Source organism: Antechinus flavipes, chromosome 4 (assembly GCF_016432865.1).
Source record: "Antechinus flavipes isolate AdamAnt ecotype Samford, QLD, Australia chromosome 4, AdamAnt_v2, whole genome shotgun sequence".
In the NCBI taxonomy this organism is placed as follows: Eukaryota; Metazoa; Chordata; class Mammalia; order Dasyuromorphia; family Dasyuridae; genus Antechinus; species Antechinus flavipes.
The window spans coordinates 212,225,181-212,242,500 of NC_067401.1; the positions used below are offsets into that span (position 1 = coordinate 212,225,181).

Consider the following 17,320-nt stretch of genomic DNA (forward strand, 5'->3'; position numbering starts at 1 on the left):
CTCAATCCCCCTGGTTGCAAACTCCCTTTTTTGTTCATTAGAACTGAGATAATTAGGGTTGTGGAGATCTGACATTCCAAAAGATAAAACTCCAAATGCCCTATCTCAGATACCTAATTGGTATCTCTAAATTTCATACTTCCTGGCTCTAGTTGGACACCTCCTAAGTCCTCCCAATTTGTAAGAATTTATGGTCCTACCCCCAACCTGTCTAGAATTGTATTGATGATCCCTTCCTAGAGATTCCTGCTCACCAGAGTTTGGACTACTCTCCCTTTCCTCCTCCTCTCCTTTGTTTAGAGCCAAATATATGTCATTGAGAACTCACATTCCCTGCTGGATGCTTTGAGACATCAGTCCTGGGGGAAACATGCCCCCAGCATAATCTCTCCCTCTCAATAAAATTTTATAAACTCTCTAATCTCTATTTTGCTTCAGTTTCTCCAGCATTACACTTTTGATGCAGTTTGCCTCTGTAATCTTTGTGTCTTATTAAATCATGTTTGAGGAATTACTCCTCATTTGCTGCCATTGTAGTCTTTCCTAAAAAGTATCCAACAAACCAGGCATTCTTGCCCCCATGGAAGCAGCAAGATTGAGACTATAATCTGTTCATAGACATCCAGTTAATTAATGGAAGAAAGCAAAAGTGGATAGTTGTATTTTGTGTCCCCCTTTTGGATATCCCTCCTTTTCTCTGGGTTTCAATAAATCAATAATAAATTCATAAATTAATTGGCAATACATATCCCCAGGGCTTAGCATGATACTTGGCCACATGGTAGGTGCTTAATACATATTTATTGACTATTGACTTTGTGACTTTGGACAAATCACTTAATCTCTCTGCTTGTTTCCTCATCTGTTAAATTAGGATAATGATAGCATCTACATCCAAGGCTTACTGTAAGCATAAAACAAAATAATATACCTAAACACACACAAAGCTGCTATTTTCATGTTAGCTATTATGGATTATTTGTCATTGAGGTTGCTTGTGTTACTGATCCATATATTCTTCCTTGTAAAAACTTTAACTTGACTTCCTAGTAGGAAGTCAAATAAGACACTATTTAAAAAGTGACTGTCACACAGTAGATACTTAGTAAATGTTTATTACTTTCTCTTCCCCTTTACTATCCATTCCCTGGGGGTGGAGGGAGATGAATTGAAACACATGCATTTTATTTTTTGTCACAGAAAATTAATCCAAATAAAGGAACAATTTCTTAGAAGCTGTTTCCATTTTGACCAATACCACTCATTTGCTTTCTTTGACTTTTCAGGAGGTTCTCACGATTGTACAAGGTTTATCAAAAGGTCTTGCTTTGTCATCATCATGTTCATCATTGCTTACTATTTATGTAGCATTTTAAAATTTAAAAAAATGTTTTCATCACAAGACCTCTTTGAGATAGCTGTTACTATATCCACCTTTCAGATAAGAAGTTGAGATTTAAGAGAAATTAAAAGAGTCTTCCCCAAAGCCATGCCATTTGAACTGAAACAAAAGGTCTTTGATTTCAAGTCCATTATTCTCCAAAATAGTCTCAAAATCTCTATATGGTGTCTATGACATATATTCCTTGATGTTTTCCCAAGTAATTTGGAGAAAAGAATAATAAAAAGGGGACTTGAAAGCCTGGCTTTAAACTTAGGTTAATGGTTAAGCCTTTACATAAGCTTAGATAGAAATATGAAATTTTTATATTTTATCACTTCTCATAAATATTCTCAAAAAGTACTGATTCATCATTGAACTTTAAATGACCTTATTTGCTTTTAGAATCTTGTGATAGTGTCCCCAAGGGTTCCTGACATCATTAGCATTTTAAGGTGACAATCCCCTCAGGGTTATTGTCTTTCTGAGTGAAGATGAGCTTTACATTGACCTTTCCATGTAGAGTGCTAATGAGTATGAGTAATAGTAATTTCCAAGAATTCCATTTTCATTAGATTATATTTATAGGTCAATAGCCTCTAGGCGTTTTCAGTGAACAAGGGTCCATTAGTTGGAGGATGTTACTAAGCTTTTCACTGCAAATTTTATTGATCAAAAAAGTGTAATTACCATAAAACCTCAATTAACTAGTACCTCACCAACCAGAATGCTTAATTAATTACCACTCTATCTGTAGGAGATAAAAAGAATAAGTAAAAGGAGGTACTGAATATCTTTCCTATAAGTCAAATGAATGAACTTGAATGGTTTTTGAAAATGTGTAACAAATTTGGTTTTTTAGAAGGCTTCTTTGATTTTCTTCCTGAATCCAGGTAACTGAAATTATTAAATAAACGACTTTCTAGATAAATGAATTATTATTAGAATAAACTAAAATTAAATTATGTTTTTTTTATTTTTAAAATACATTTTATTATGTTTTGTTTTTACATTCCCTACGTTTCCCCTATATCATTCCTCCTCTATTCTTCAGAAAGCTATGCCACATAACAAAGGATTTTTTAAAAGGAAAACAGAAAAAAAAAAGAGAAAGAAGAGTAAAAAAAAAATCAGTTACATTGATCAGAATATTGAAAATAAAATCTTAAAATATATGAGATGTTTACCAACTGTAATCACCTTTGCAACAAAATTGAGGGAGGTATCTTCTTACATCTCTTCTTTGATGTCATATTTCTGTGCAATTCCATAATAATAATTTCATTTCTTTTGTGATTTTAAATTTACATTGTTATAGTCATTGGGTATTTCATTTTGTTCTGTTTACTTCATTTTGTAGCTGTTCATATAATTATTTTATATTTCTTTTTAGTCATCATTTTCATTTTTACAGCACAATACATTCAATACCTTCATTACATTCATGTAACATAATTTATTAAGCAATTTCTCAATGAGTGGGCACTTAACTTTGTTTCTAATTCTCTGCTTTCATAGAAAGTACTGCTATAAGTATTTAGGCATATATGGGATTTAAAAAAAAAATCAGTGGCCTTCTTAGGGCATATGCCTAGTAGTATAATCTCTGGGTCAAATAGTATAAACATTTTAATTACTATATTGGTTATGCTAATTCATAACTCTGGCATAGTGCACCAATGTATCTATCTTTCCACAACCCCTCCAACTTTGGTTATTCTTATCTTTTGTAATTTCTTGCCAATTTGCTGAATATGAAATGAAATTTTAGGATTATCTTGATTTATATTTCTTTCATTATTTTTTCATTTGAAAAATGTTTAAAAAATCATGTCATTGTTAATACTTTGCAATTCTTCTTTTGAGAGCTATTTATCATATCCTTTGACTATCTTTTGGGAAATTACTTTTGGTCTTATACATTTCTATTTCTTTGTCTATGTTTGTATGTATTTTATATATACATACATACATATATATGTATACACACACACACACACACACACACACACACACAGAGTTCTTACCTAAACAAATTTATATAAATTTTTTTCTCATTCAACTACTTTACTTCTTATCCAAGATATATTAAGTTTGTGCAGATGTTTTTCACTTTCACAAAAATCCAAATCATCTATGATTTTGCAATTTTCTCTCTCTCTTGTTTAGTTAAGCCTATGTGCCCTACCCACAATTATAAAAGGTAATAATTCACATTTAGCTAGGGAGTACCAAAAGTGTTAGTGCTCTTTTAAGTTCAAAATGACACTAAGACTTTTGAAACTATTTAGTACTTCACAGTTTGCAAGACATTTTCTTCATAGTAAGCTGTGATCAAGATAGGTGATACAAATATTATTACATTCCCCATTATACAGATGAGGAAACTGAGGCCTAGAAAGATCATAAAGCTAGTAAGTGGTCAATCTGGGACTTTGAATTATGTCTTTTAGCTCTAAATCTGGGTCTATTTACAAAATTATTCTAAAGGAAAGTTAATTATAGGAGATTTAAAATATTAATACTATATGCCAATAATAATTTTAGTGGGGATTAAAAATATCACTGTTTGGGTTTAGATGCTTTGATTTCTTAGGATCACTATCTAGTTTGTTTTTTGTTTTTTTAATTAGAGTCTACAGAGGATGAGAAAATTAAAGTTGCATGGGAAAGTGTTATATAGGGGGAAGAATACTGTACATGTTGGCTGGAATCTTGGATCTGAATTCTGGCTTCAGTACATTATGAGACCATGGACAAATCATGCTTTTCTGAGCCTCAGTTTCACATTTGCAAGCTGTATGGATTTTTGTGTGAATTTGAATTTGAATTTGAAGTGGTATGGTATAGAAGAAAGGGCACTAGCCTACTAGTCAGAAATCTTGGGCTTCTGACCTGGAATTCAATTTGTAGTTTTGCATTAACAAGTTGTATCAATTTCGTTATTACTTTTTAAAATATGATTTCCAGTTTCTTCATCTGTAAAATAAATTTTCCTTATCTGTAAAATATAAAATACGATGTAATTTAAAAGGAATAAAGATAAAGTATTCTATTTAGGTTTAAAAGATTAACTGAGTAAGTCCAAAATGGTGGAGGTATGACTAGAAAGAAATTAGGCTTGAAAAGATCTAAGGTCTTCATGGATTATAGTCTATATGAGTTGAAAGTAGAATATGAAAACTCCTTAAAATCTAATGTAATATTAGAATATAATAATAAAAGTAAAATATCCAGAAAAGGATAATCATTAAGCTCTTTTATATCTTGGATTAGCGGATTGAGTTTAGGCACCACATTAAAAAAAAAAAATTGATGAACTAGAAGGTATCTAAATAAAAGTGATCTGGATAGTGTTCATGGTACATGAGCATGATTGGAAGGAACTGGGGATATCTAACTTGGAGAAGAAAAAGCTCAGTGAGGAACATTTTAACTATCTCTAATTATCTAAAGGCCAATGATGTGTTAGAATTTACAGAGGTACGGATTTGATCAATTCAATAATTCAGTAGATATTTATAGACATCGTGCTAAGTATTAGGTATGAAAATAAGAAAAAGAAAGACATTCCCTGCCCTCAAAGTTACAATCTAATGAGAGGCGGGGAGAAGGTAATAACACATGTTGTTATTGGTCCTTTTTTTTCAAAAAGGACCAATAACATCACAAGGTAATGTCTTAATACTTGCTTTGGGAGCACATATGTTAAAAATTGGGACTATAGAGAAAATTAGCATGGTCCCTATGCAAGAATGACATGCAGATTCATGAAACAAGGTGATATCTTGACTTATGTGTGAATTGTAGTGAATTTGAGGTTAGGTGGCTGTCAGGGAGACATGATGAGAAGTTCAAAGGAGTACAGTTTTGGTTGGAAATTTGTGGAGTAGGAGGTCAAACCTTAGGAATGTTTAGATTTGCATTTATTATTACTAGTAATTTGGAACATTTTTTCATGTGGTTGTGAATTATTTTCAGTTCTTTTGAAATGGTTTGTTAATATCTTTTGACCATTTATATATATTTATACATCTTAAATACCAGACCATTTTATTATTTCTTGGTATCTTATGAAGTTTTTAATTTTCATTCTCAGGGAGTTATTTTCTTCAGTAAGATTTTGTACCTATTTTTCTAATCTACAATTTCCCTTTTCATATCTTTCTTGCTAGCTTCTGCTTCTTTTCCCATCTTTCCTCAATTGTTCTCATTTGATTTAAAAACATTTTTCAAGGTTAGTCTTTAATTCTTCATTTTAACTATTCTAAGAATTTTTATTAGACATATCCAAGCTGCATCTTTCTTTGAGGCTTTGTTATAGATTTTTTTGGGTCAATCTCTTCTGTGTTTGTACTTTGAGCTTCCCTGTTGCTATAATATATATATATATATATATATATATTTAAATTTATGGACTAAAACAAGAATTTCAATAACATAGTGCAATAAAAAAGATGATTACAAATAAATCTCCAAATCTAGTATGTCCAACTTGTTTTTATTTTCAAATATACAACAAAATTATCATGTTTCTTTCTCCCTCTTTTTTCTTTCCTTCCTCCCATCCTAGAGATGATTATCATTAGACACAAATAGGTACGTAAGTGTACACATTATACATACATATTATATATTTATACACATATGTATATATTATATGTATATTCATATGTAGCTTTTGTACAGGTACATATTATATATAAAAATATCTATGTAAAATTATTCTAAACATATCTACCAGTTATTTCTCTTGATGCAGATAGCATCTTCATATGTTTTTTAATAATTAATTTAGGTATTTAGTCATAATAACTTTTTTGTTCAAAGTCATTCTTAAAACAATTTTGATATTATTGTATTCAATGATTTATTGATTCTGCTCATTTTGCTTTTCATTATTGCATGCAAGCCTTTATGTGTTTTTCTAAAGTCATTGAGCTTATCATTTCTTATAGCACAGTAGTATTCTATCATAACCATATATCAAAATAGCACTATATGATCATTTTTTGTTGATCCTTTTAGCCTAATTCTTGACATTGGACTTTATATCTGTATACTATATACTTCAGTAAGATGGAGCTAAGTCTGGCCTGAGCTTCTTTCCTCCTACATCCTTCTGCTGTTTTTATAACTCTGGATAGGAGTCTATAAACTTTCATTGTTCTCAAAATGGTATGATAGATGGAGGGAAGTCTATTCACTTCCTTCTTGGTCTGAGTTCTGCAAGTTCCTGATTAGTTTGGGTTTATTGAATTTTTTTCTGGTTGGGAGTTAACAGCAAACTTTTGCTTGATTCCATCACTGTTGGTTCATTGGGAGAGTCTGTATATTCAGAACAACTGAATTACCAGCTCTCTTTTGGTTTGGGATTCTATACTCTGCTCAGGAGATTGGAGCCACACAGATTCTGTGGGCTCCTTAGAACTTATTTGTGTTCAATATACAGCTAGGACTAATACATATGACCTCTCTGTCCTTGTTTAATGACCTGGAAGAAGGTAAAAGGTGATTGCCAGATGCTACCAATTCCTGAAACCAGGACATTCTCAGAGAAACACTAAGATCCCTTTCTGCTCTGTGTTTCTTGCCATGGTTCTCTGTCTCAGTCATCTCTCAGTCCCTGACAACTGAAATTCTCCTCCCTCCTGCCCCACCACATATACTCCTGGTCAGATTCTCTCCCAAATGTCTGCATATCTCTGGGTCCACCTCCTCAGGCCATATTGGGTTGAAAAAGTGACTCACTGTGATTTCACTCACTTTGATTTCTTCTTCCCTTTGCCAACAATTCTCTAGATCTTTGTCAAAAAGGAATGGAAGGTAAGCTAGTCTCTAATGCTTCCTCTTACACTGCTGTGTTGGTTCCCTATACAGGCTCTACCAGATTGCCAAAGGGGTCCATCATAAAAATTGATTTTAAATTTCTGTTCTACTGCTCGGTTTTGCACACATATATTGTATCTAGGATATACTGTAACCTATTTAACATATGTAGGACTGCTTGCCATCTTGGGGAGGGGAAAAATCGGAACAGAAGTGAGTGCAAGGGATAATGCTGTAAAAAATTACCCTGGCATGGGTTCTGTCAATAAAAAGTTATTTAAAAAAAATAATAAAATTTCTGTTCTAGGATATATTGTAGTAATTTGAGAAAGGGTCTTAAACTAAGCTTCCCTACTTAACTTAGTAAGCTCTCAGAAGGTAGAAAGTATCTTGAATTTTGTATCTTTTCCAGAACAGAAGCCACATGGTATTATAGCTAGGTGGAACAGTAGATAGAGGACCAGGTCTGAATTCAGGAGAAAGGCTTACCTTTCTGAGTTCAACTCTGGCCTCAGACACTTCAGCTGTGTGACTTTGAGCAAATCACTTAACCCTATTTGCCTCAGTTTTCCTATATGTTAAATGAGCTGGAGAAGGACATGACAACTCACTCAAGGATTTTTGCAAAGAAAATTCCAGATGGTGTTACAAAGAATCACACAAAACTAAAAGAAATGAACAACCAAAATTGTGGGTAGATATCTGGCCATAAAATTGAAAAGATTTGGCTTGAATATGATATTTCCCTGTAAATATGTAAGCTCCTTGAATAGAGTGATTAGCTAGTTTTTCTCTTTGTATCTCACATGGTAAAATCTCAATTCAATATATGCCCATTCATTGATTCATTCATGTCTCATGTCCTTCTCAGAACAACTCTTTAAAACTCTAAGTTGCATAGAAGATATCAATCTGCATTGATGAAGGGAGTTTTCTCACCTGGGAGTAACTTATCCACAAATGAAACTAACAGTTCCCAGAAAATCTCTGATTTTAGTAGTGTGAGAACTCCCTCCATGTTTACTATCACTAGTAATCCATGGCTTTGAGTGGTATGCAACTCACCCAATAAATTTCAGAGCTCTCTCAAGGTGCAAAGAGAAAATTTATTCGATTCTCATGAGAAGGGCAGTCACTCTCACCATATGGAGAGGTGAAAGCAAGGGCTCTGAGCATGGACAGAAGGGGCAATAAATAGATTCCTCCCTTCCCCCCATCCACATTGACTGAGAATGTGATCTTAAATAAAACTACAGGGGAAATGACCCCTAGATTCAAATTTAAACAAAGAGACATTTCTTTTACTGTCTCTGAGACATGAGCTTTCAAGGTATGAGAGATAAGGGTTGAGTCAGTCTGTTCTATATTCTCCTAGACTTGCTATCCTTCTTTATATCCTGAGAACTATTTACTAATGAGGAAAGGCAGGGAGAAATAGGGCTTAATCCCACAGTTTAATTAATTTATAATTTGTCTTTTGAAGAAATATCAAATTTTCCATTCAGCTTACTGAGGATTTCCCTGAAATACAAAGAAATTGTGAGTTTTCTGATCACATAGATAGTAAGCTTCAGAGGCAGGATTATAGCCCAGAGATCATCTCATTTCTTAGATTTTTTTAAAAAATTGATTTATATTGTTTAATTTTTTTTTTTTTTGCTTTTGGTTTTATTTGTATTCTTAGTATTTGTATTTGTGTTTATTTATTTTTCATTCTTTTTTTTTTTAATTTATGTGTCCAGCAGAACATCATGGAGAATTCAAAATATATAACAAAAGATTACCAAATCAAAAGAGTATATATATTAATAGAAGAAATTATATTCTTGAATGTTCATTTTTTTCTTTACTTCCTTATGATTTTTTCTTTGGTTCTCTGCTATGCACCTTTCATCCCTCCTCCCACCCTGAAGCAAACTACAGTTAAGAAAAGATATATTTATGTTTTATATATATGCATCTATACACACTCACATACACACACCTCTTTCCTTTTGCTCAATAACTTGCCTTGCTATTACTTAACCTCCCCCTATTCAAGAATCCCTCCCTTGTCTTCTTCCCTAACCTTTTGCTTCCTCATTTGCCCATCCCCTGCTTATTTCTTTATAGATTTTGGGGGGTACTATTTTCAGAACTATGAGCCCTCCTCCTGCTTCTAATGTCTCTGTGTCTCTGTACCTCATTTGTGTAACATGATTACTATTTTTACCTTTACTCTGCCAATCTTTCTTTTGAGCTATTCCTATTGTTGCTGTGAATCTTAAACATATAATATACATTTCTTATGTAAAAATATATAATTTGTCCATGTTTAAACAATTTGTCCATGTTGAGTTCCTTAAAACTGATCTTTAATATTGGCTCTTATATGTTAAATTTTCTGTTAAGTTTGGGTTTGGTTGATACAAAGTGCTGAAAATCTGCAAGTTCATTGAATGTCCATTTTTTTCTCTTTCAAAATTATAGATGATTTTGTTGAATATGATATTTTGGGTTTCCCAAAATATCATATTCAACAAACTACATAAAACTACATATCAGGTATAGTTTTTATGATTGTTGGTAGATATGATTCCAGGACCCATAGTCTTTTACTATGGCTGCTCGTGGTCTTGTACAATTCTAATTGTAGCTCCAACATATTTGAATTGTTTTTTCTTATTTCTTGCAAAATTTTCTCTTTGATATGGGGGCTTTGAAAAGTGGCAATAATATTCTTGTGTGTTTTCCACAAAGGATCTCTTTGAGGTAGTGATCAGTGGATTTTTTTTTTTTCTATTTCTACTTTCCCCCATGCTCTAATTCCAGGATAATTTTCTTGGATTATTTCCTGCATTATTGTGTCAAGGTTCTCTTTTTGGCTACAATTTTCTGGCAGTCCAATTTTTCTTATATTTTCATTTTTTGATCTGTTCTCCAGTTTTCTCGTTTTTCTTATGTTTTACATTCTATTCTATTTTCTTATTCTTTATATGTGCTTTGTTATTTCTTGGTCTCTCATAGCTTCACTGGCTTCCTTTGCATGATTCTAATTTTCAAAGAATTATTTTCATCTTTGAGACTCTATACCTTCTTTTTTAGTTAACCTTTTTTTCATAATCTTGTTTTTCTTGGATGGTTTTTATTTTATTTTATTTTAGTTTTTCCTCAGTGTCTCTCATTTGATTTTTAAATTCTTTTTTGAGTTCTTCTATAAATTCTCTTTAAGTGGGAGCCTTTTCACATTACTCTTTGAAGTAGAAGCTGGTGTGACTCTTTCTTCTTTGCTAGTCATTTTAAAAAAGATATTAGTATAAGCACCTTTAATCATGGAATGGAGGGATGGTGTCCCAAGTTTCCTTTCAGCTCTCCCCTATGAGCAGGTACCTCAGACCAAGAGCTCCACCCTCCAGCAAGTGGCCAAAGTCAGCATTCCCTGCCCACTGTTTCTGCACTCACCTGGTGCTGGTTTCTTCTTGCCCAGGGGCATATCTCAGCAGCACAGCTGGACCTGGCATTTCTAATCAGCCTCACTGATTCACTCATTCCTCCGGGACTCATACCTCTACCCAACAAACAATCCCGGAAGTGAAAGTCTCCGTGGTTCCTGCAGAAGCTCCAGTTTCACCCAGCTAGCCCGAGGGGTCCCCACTTGACATTTCGGTGGAGCTAACTCTGAGGAATTTGCACTTCACACAGGTTAATCCCCAGTCATGGTCTTTCTTCAGATTTTCTAGGGTTATATCTGGAGGAATCCTGTTCTGTCCTAAGTCTTCTTGATTTTTCACCAATCTATATTTGCCCAAAGGCATACATTTATTCTATTTATGGAGGAAATCAGGAGAGCTTGACGTTTACCAAACTACTACTCCACCATTTTCCTCGAATCTTCCCTGTCATCTTATTTCAAAATCTATCCCCTTGCCTCTTATTCCTACAGCCTCTCAAAGGCATACTTAGAGTAAAGGCTAGTATATCAAGCTCCTTATATTTATTCTATCTTTAAAACCTTATTTTAGTGAATATTTGTTGAATCAGTTCTATATCTCCTCTGATTACCATAGTTCATAGAATCATAGAGGTAGAGCTGGGAATAACCTGAGAGGCTTTCTAATCCAACCCCTTATTTTATAGATGTGGAGGTGACTTAGAGAGTGGTCAAATGATTTAAGTTTACTTTGTTTCCCCAGCACTTAACACAATGCCTAGGAAATAGTAGACACTTCATAAATATTTATTGACTGAGATATATAGTGACAAAGATGGGATTTGAATCTGAGTTCTCTGTTTAAGTCTAATACCCTTTCCACTGTATCTCACCAACTCCCCATGCTCTTGATGGTCACCTCCATCAGTCTTACAGTTAAGTACCTGATATCTAGATTTAGAGATTAAATGAGAAAATTCTTCAAAACTTTCCCCCAAATTCTATAGGTACAAAGATTTAAAATATTCTCTAGGTACCATACTGAGGCAGTGAATGAGGAGTCCTTGACCTTCACATAATATTTTTTTTAAAAATTACCCTTACTAGAGGAACCAAGTTCCAAACATTGCTCATCTCCTTGCTCATCTATGCTTTTAGAGAAACAGTTGTGCATGAAAGTATCTTCTCACCTCATTCCTTGTAAATCCTTAGGGAGCCAGCTTCTGTGAAAATCCTTCTGACATTTTCTTCAAAGTGGATGCCAACATAGTTTATTTTTCAGTTTCTCTGCTCCCACATGATTTGTTATTCAGTTAACCATGAAATGCAGAATTTTCTAATTTTCCAGGGGATTGCTTTCCCTAGTATAAGTACCGAGTAATACTTTAACTGCTTTGGATTCTCCTCATCAGGCTGCCTTCCACACTGCCTCATTTGGACATGAAGCTTCTCCAAGTGGAAGATCAGCTGCAAATGTACTGTCACTGACATTTTCTCCCTTGAGTAACTTTGGGATGCTTCTGTTTATGTTGCTTGACTGAGGATAAAGAAGTCACTTAACTGAAAAACAAGAAATATTAACCCACAGTAATCCATGAGCATATTTACAGGTGATAGAGAACATGGGGTGTTGGTCTAGAAATTGGCATGCATTTAGAGACATAGTCTTTTGGATTCATAACTAGGGTTGGGTTTTAGTGAATTACTTTACTTTTTTCACAAGGGGATACATTTCCCTTTCAGAGTTGTTGTGTGGATCAAATGAGATTAGATTTTAAAAGCATTTTACAAAGTAGTCATGTAAAAATTATTTCTTCCTCCTTCCTCCATCTCTCCCTCCCTTCCTCCCTCCCTCCTCCTTCCTTCCTTCTCCCTTCCTTCCTCCCTTCCTTCCTTCTTTTCTTCCTTTCTTCTTTCCTTCCTTCCTTCCTCCTTTTCTCCCTTCTCTCTTTCCCTCCCTCCCTTCCTTCCTCTCTTCCTTCCTCCCTCCCTTCTTTCCTTCTTTCTTTCCTTCCTTCCTTCCTTCCTTCTTCCCTTTTTCCCTTCCTCCTCTCCTCCCTTCTTTCCTTCTTTCTTTCTTCCTTTCTTCCTTTCTTCCTTCCTTCCTCCCTCCCTTCCTTCTTTCCTTCTTTCTTTCCCTCCTCCCTCCCTCCTCCTTTTCTTCCTTCCTTCCTTCCTTCCTTCCTTCCTTCCTTCCTTCCTTCCTTCCTTCCTTCCTTCCTTCCTTCCTTCCTTCCTCCCTTTCCCCTTCCTTCCTTCTTTCCTTTCTTCCTTCCTTCCTTCTTTTCTTCCTTCCTCCTTTCTTTCCTTCTTCCTTCCTTCCTTCATTCTTTTCTTCCTTCCTTCCTTTTTTATTCCCTCCCTTACTAAGCTCAAAGCTCAAGTTGGGCCTCAGATGCTGAAGAAGGAATGACAAACTACTCCAGTATCTCTTCCAAGAAAACCCCAAATGGGGTCACAGAGAGTCAGACATGCTTGAAAAGGGTGTAAACAATAGAAACATCTTGGTTTCTTTATTTTCCTTCTGTTTCAAGTTACTTAGCATAGGTTCATCTCTAAGTTCATTATGAGCCATTTGGAGAATGAGAAAAGACCAAATTAAAATATACTATCTTCCATTAAAGTTATAAATCTGATAGCCACAAGCATCCTTTTTTTCTCTCCCACTTTTCTCCTGATAGCTTTTTGTTTGTTATTTATGCTTTTTAACCTAGAGCAATTAAAAAAAAAACCTCATTGATTTGGGCTTTTCCAGTGATAATTTGTGTTAGACAGTAAGTAGTGAACTAAAGGGCTATGAGATAATTGTTTAGTGAACATCAGATATGTGTTTGAAGAACACAAGATCTGGTTTTAAAGCTGTATGATCTTTGTAATGAATTCAGAAAAAAGAGATAATCATATTGGTGAATATATGTTTCTCCATAAAGGGAATCATGATATAGTAGATAGAAAGCCCTGAAAGACACGAGTCTGAGTCCTGCTTCTGACACATTCTGTGCTACACTAGATTACAATCTTTCAGTACTTTGGGCAACTCTATATGTTGGGGATGGTACTGATCTATGTAGGTAGCTGGAGAGTTCCCTATACCACTGAAATCACAATTCCAGGGCCTATCTTTAGTACAGTATGTCTCCACAAGAATTATGAAAGGAAAAAATACTTTAAGGATGTGGATTTGAAATATATCACTATACATTGTAAATTGACAAAAATGTCTTTGTTAATAATTATAGTGTAATGCCAGAGAAACTGAGGCAGGAGAGAAATTAGAGAGTTTTTAATATTTTATTAATTGGAGAGCATAATTGACTGGACAGGACTCTCATCTCAAAGTATCCAGTGATGAATGGGAGAATCCCAAATCCTTAAATACCTTTTATAAACTTAGAAGGGGACAGAAGCAGGAAACTTTTTTCTTTGACCCATTTGGTTCTGTCAAATGGGGGGAAGATTATAAATTCTAAATTACTAAAAGCCAGAATCAGGATGTCTGAATAAACAGAAGTAAAGATATCAATGAGGTATCTGGGATAGTCTTATCTCTTAGAATATTTTAAATGGATAGTGTAAATTCTTGAGGACAGAAAGAGTTAGGAGTCAGAAAGTCTGATCTCCTTATCTTGAGTCTTACATTGATAATTTATAACCTTAGAGCAAATGGTCCTCAGTCTTATTGGACAAGAGGGGGAGTTTACAACTAAGGGATGAGGCAGAACAGTTAAGGAAACTGAGGTAGAACAATTCAGGGAAACTCAGGACTAGTACAGGAAAACTGAGTCAGGACAGTTAAAGAGAACTGTGGCATAACAATAGCGGTTATTTATATCTCACTCTTGATTTCCTCTTGAAGTCTCTTATGAATTCAATTTATAAGCTCTCTCTTCATTGACCACAGAGCAGAGTCTCCTGACTTGTCTCCTTGACCCTTGTCTTCTCTTCTCCAGGTTATTCTTCACAAAGTTGTCAAATAATTGTCATAATGTACAATCTGGCCATGCTATCACCTAATGAAAAACAAAAACCAAAACAAAACACAGAAAAACCTTCAATCCAAGTTTTAGAGATGGGATTTTCATTGAGATTTCCTGACTTCACATCCCCTCATGCTTCTCAAAGAGGTAAGAATTATGGAACCCAGAATCCCCAAGCCCAACTGGGCCATGTACAGAGTTGGGACAGTTGGAGGGGAGGATCGCAAAGGGACATGAGGGAAGGTCCAAGTTAGTGGTAGAGACAGTTTATGCCGAGTTCAGGGGAGGAGATAATAATCTATGCTTCTTTGTCTCTACCATCTAGTTTAGCATAGTGCTAAGCACACAGTAGGAACTTGATTTGTGGGCTTTAACATTTGAACCTATCATTCACAGAACAGTACAATAGAAATTATGTTATGGGGCAGCTAGGTGGTGCAGTGGATAGAGCACCAGCCCTGAAGTCAGGAGGACCTGAGTTCAAATCTGGTCTCAGACACTTAACACTTCCTAGCTGTATGACCCTGGGCAAGTCACTTAACCCCAATTGCCTGGTGGGGAGGGGGAAATAGTGTTAAATTTAAAGAGAGAGGTGTTCTGGAGTTCAAGTCTTAGCCACTTAACTTAATGTTACCTAGCAAATCACTTAAACTATTTGGACTCCAGTTTCCTCTTCTGTAAAATGAAGGTTTGGATAAGATGACCTTTAAGTCCTCTTTTAACTCTAAATCAAAGAATTTATGATCCTATTGCTGATTTTTTGGGGATAGGAATTAAATGATAGTTGAATAGTCTGCAGAATAGACTGTAAGCTTCACAAAGACAGACTTAGGAGATTTAAATAGAATGATGCATCTGGAGTTAGGAAGAGCTGAGTTCAAGTTTGGCCTCAGACACTTATTTAGCAATGTAATCCTGGGAAAGTCACTTAACTGCTTTCTGCCTCAGTTTCTTCATCTGTAAAATGAGAATAATAATAACAACACCCACCTCCCAATGTTGTGTGGACATCAAATGAGAGTTTGATAAATATCATAATAGCTTAGTACAGTGTCTGGTACATAGTAAACACCATACAAAAGCTATTATTATTGTTATTAGGTAAAGCATTTTTCATATGTGAATCAGCAATCAACTTGTTGGGGTTCAGAAGTGACCCCAAAAGGTTGGGTGTGTAGACTGGTGTTGCAAGGTGTCTTGAAAGAATTTGAAGGCTTGAACCCATCTTCAAGTGAAGGGGCAAAGTTTATTGTGATGCCAATTGAAGCGGGCTAAGTTTCAAAAGAATTTAGCAAAGAACCAAGGGCAAGAAGACAAATTTATAGGAAAAGTTCGTTACTTATTTGATAATTTTATGGCCAAGAGGTAGAACTGAGGAGTGGCTTCAGGAATTTGGTTATCACTGAGCAGCAGATTATGTATCCGGACAGTCAGCAATGTTTGTGGGACTAGTCTAAGCCTAGAAGACTTTAGAATCATTGACAGACAGATTGACAGAACAATAGCACTCCAAGGTCAGAGGGTCTCAGGATCACTAATATATCTTCCCAAAAGTCTAAGGGAAGAAATATTATATTACTAGGCTAGAAGACTTTTATAATCATTGATGGACAGATTGTTAGAACAATAGCAGTCAAAGTTCAGGAGGTCCTCAGGATCACTGATTCTAAAGCCAGCAGACTTTAGAATCATTGATAGATTGTTAGAATCTGTTGGAGAATGGGATGAGGGGAGATCTTCTTACTATTGTTTCCCCTAGAAGCTATACTCCATCAAACTGAAAGAGTTTAATGGTTCATACCCTACCTCTGCATCTTTTGGATCATAGGTACTAAGGAAAATTGAAAATGTAGAGTTGTAGAGACTAGAAGGAAATACCTTCCAAAATAGGCTAGTTTTCAGAAGTTGGACTGGTAGAACTAGGAAGTCTAAAAAAAAATTATTGATGACTCTTGTTGTAACTCATTTATTTTAGAATATCTCCACCCTTTCCCATTACAAAGCCAGAAATGGTAGCTGATTTCTGTAACCAAGAATGAAAAATTGAAAGAGAAAAAGTAATTTAGCAATACTAATCAATATATGAGTTGTTGCTAACAATAAATTCGTATTCCTAATCTACCATTTCTGTAATGAAGAGAAGATACATTTTCTCGATTCTTTACCTGGCTTGAGTTTAGCCATTTAAATTAAATACCATTCCAATTTGTTTTATTGTTCTTTATATTATTGTAGTCATAGTGAATATTTTCTTGGGTCTGCTTATTTGTTGTTCATTTGTTTCAGGTATGCCTGATGCTGTGACCCCATTTGAGGTTTTCTTGGCAAAAGTGCTAGAGTTGTTTGCCCTTTCCATCTTCAACTCATTTTACAAATGAGGAAACTGAGGCAAACAGGATTAAGTGAATTGTCCAGGGACAAACTTGATAAGGCTCTAAATCTAGATTTGAATTCAAGAAGATGAGTCTTCCTGACTTCAAGCCTGTGCCACATAGCTGCCCCTCTGCTTACTTCACATTGTATTATAGAACTATAGAGATCTCAGGTCATGTAATCTCATCATCATATTTTATAGCTGAGGTAAGAGATTGAAAACAGATTGAGTAATGTATGCAAGGTCAGAGAAATAGTTAATATCACAGCCAAAATTTGAAGCCCAGTTCTCTGACTCCAGTGTTGATTCTCTTTCTACTATCTATCTTCTATTGATTTTCTGAATTCTTC

At 34.8% G+C, this 17,320-nt stretch overlaps 1 non-coding gene across 1 annotated transcript; it reads left to right on the forward strand.

The window, feature by feature from the left end:
* Positions 1-5,069: 5,069 nt before the first annotated feature.
* Positions 5,070-5,171, forward strand: LOC127563579 (U6 spliceosomal RNA). The gene has a single exon (XR_007954026.1). It is a non-coding gene; the product is annotated as a U6 spliceosomal RNA (small nuclear RNA).
* The last annotated feature ends 12,149 nt before the right edge of the window (positions 5,172-17,320 follow it).